This window comes from Alosa alosa, chromosome 11, assembly GCF_017589495.1.
Source record: "Alosa alosa isolate M-15738 ecotype Scorff River chromosome 11, AALO_Geno_1.1, whole genome shotgun sequence".
Classification (NCBI taxonomy): Eukaryota; Metazoa; Chordata; class Actinopteri; order Clupeiformes; family Clupeidae; genus Alosa; species Alosa alosa.
Window position 1 is genome coordinate 25061403 of NC_063199.1, and position 2500 is coordinate 25063902.

The 2500-nt window shown below is 47.4% G+C and overlaps 1 protein-coding gene across 1 annotated transcript in view; it reads right to left on the reverse strand.

The window, feature by feature from the left end:
- tspan9a (tetraspanin 9a) overlaps window positions 1–2500 on the reverse strand; it is a 220100-nt gene that overhangs the window by 148334 nt on the left and 69266 nt on the right. The window contains exon 3 of the mRNA XM_048256848.1: window positions 141–255. The gene's annotated coding sequence lies outside the window, so the exon portion shown is untranslated. The remainder of the gene's footprint in view (window positions 1–140; window positions 256–2500) is intronic.

Consider the following 2500-nt stretch of genomic DNA (forward strand, 5'->3'; position numbering starts at 1 on the left):
AGTATCCGTGGCGATGAGGCAATGATCTCAGTGAAATTTTAATCCAAGTGTCACCACACCCCGATTACAAATCGTCATCACAGAGGGCTTTGTTCTCAGGGTGGACACGGAGGGGTGTAAGGTGGCCTGGGTGGTCTTACCTCTGACTGGACAAAGATGAAGCCTGCTGGGAGTGTGTGTCCACTGTGTGTGTGTGTGTGTGTGTGTGTGTCCGCCCCCTCCTCAGTCACACGCAGCAGCAGGGGAGACGGGAATCTGTGGAGAGAGGAAAGACACACACACACACCTATGAATAATTACAAGGAGGAAACACTGCAGTTAAATACCACACACTCACACACACACACACACGTGTAAAACTGGCCCAATGCACTCTCCAGACCAGGACATAGATTTCTAAACTACGGCACTGCCTCAGACAGTGCAATGACTGGACGCACAGGTGTGAACACACACATACACACACACACACACACACACACACATAAACTTTCAAACATATATGGGTCTACCCTTGGATCAACCTATAGACAATGGGATTCATGGACCACACATTGGCAAAGCCATATAACAGCACATGTGGAATACATAGATAACACACACACACACACACACATTCACTCACACCCCGCATGCACACAATTTACACAGTTGCCATGGAGAGTATACAAAGTGTGAGAGAATGAATTATGGTTGAGCTTTACCGAACATGGACAAGGTGGGCTCAAGTTGAAGGTGTCTGAGTGAGGTTCTGGGAGTGCAGCTGCAAAAGAATGTACTGTATGCGTGTGTGTGTATGTATGTATGTGTGTGTGTGTGTGTGTGTGTGTGTTTGTATGTGTGCAATTGTGACTGTGATATTCTATGCTGGCTTAGCAATGTTTGAGTTATGAGGGTAGCCATCCTCATTTATGTGTTTGTGTGTGTGCATAGATGTGAGTGTGTGCGTGCGTGTGGGCATGTGTATGTAATCTGACAATGGATCTGGACAATGGCTCCGCAATCTTCAACTTCCATCTTGGATGAATTTGGTGTGAAGACAAAAGCCAAACCTTGTTCTTGGAATAAGTAAGAAATGGCAGAATGGTAGCTCTCTCCCTCTCCCTCTGTGTGTGTGTGTGTGTGTGTGTGTGGCGTCACGCGTCGTCGTGTGTATGTGTATTGGGTCAGGTGGGGGGGGGGTTGAGGGCAAATTTTCAACACAGTTCAAGAAAACATCCAATTGAAGTAAATCACTTTGTTTTTCTTCTTCATGGGTCCAGTCACCTCTGTCTGTCTGTCTGTCTGTCTGTCTGTCTGTCTGTCTGTCTGTCTGTCTGTCTGTCTGTCTGTCTGTCTGTCTGTCTGTCTGTCTGTCTGTCTGTCTGTCTGTCTGTCTGTCTGTCTGTCTGTCTGTCTGTCTGTCTGTCTGTCTGTCTGTCTGTCTGTCTGTCTGTGGCAGTAGGCTGGTGCCTGGCCTGTGGATCTGACCCTAAACCTCTAATACTTTCCATCCAACGTGCTTGTCAGCATGTCTTTAATACACTGCTGAAAGTACACTTAACATATTTAGGCTCTTTGTTTAGAGAACAGAACGAAACATCTGCAGCGTTGTGTGTGCTTGCATGTGTGTGTGTGTACACCAGTGTGTGTATGACTGTATGACTGACAAATGGAATTTGTAACATGTGCGCGTGCATATACCATGTGTCTGCGTATGTGAATCCATGGGCATGCATGTGTATGCAGAAGTATGCAAGTATGTATGTATTGAAGTGTGTGTGTGTGTGTGTGTGCGCGTGTGTGCGTGTGTGTGTGTCGCCTCTGTATGCCCCCTCATTCTCCACTCACTGACATACTCTGCTATAAACAGCCCAGCCCTCCCGCGGGCCCCCAGACACCATCTTGCACCCTTTGTCTGACCCCACTGCTGTGTATGTGTGTGTGTGTGTGTGTGTGTGTGTGTGTGTGTCTCAGAGCAATATCCTACTAATGGCCATGTGCTGTGAGAGATGTCTGACATGTGCTCTATCAGGCCACCAGTCAGAGCATGGGACAGAAAGAGAGAGAGGGGGGGGGGTGGTCAGGCAGTTTAACCAACACCAAGCAATCACTGCATAAAGGTGACAAGCAGTCTCCCTCTAAAAGGGCAAACTGCTGATAGAGTGATAGAGAGAGCCCAGTGGAACAGAGTGATCTAGTGATAGAGTGATAGAGAGAGCCTAGTGGAAAAGAGTGAGAGAGTGATAGAGAGAGCCCAGTGGAAAAGAGTGATCTAGTGATAGAGTGAGCCCAGTGGAAAAGAGTGAGAGAGTGATAGAGAGCCTAGTGGAAAAGAGTGAGAGAGTGATAGAGAGAGCCCAGTGGAAAAGAGTGATCGAGTGGTAGAGAGAGCCCAGTGGAAAAGAGTGATATAGTGATAGAGAGAGCCCAGTGGAACAGAGTGATATAGTGATAGAGTGATAGAGAGCCTGGTGGAAAAAAACAGGATAAAAGACAGGGCAGTGAGTACAAGAGATAC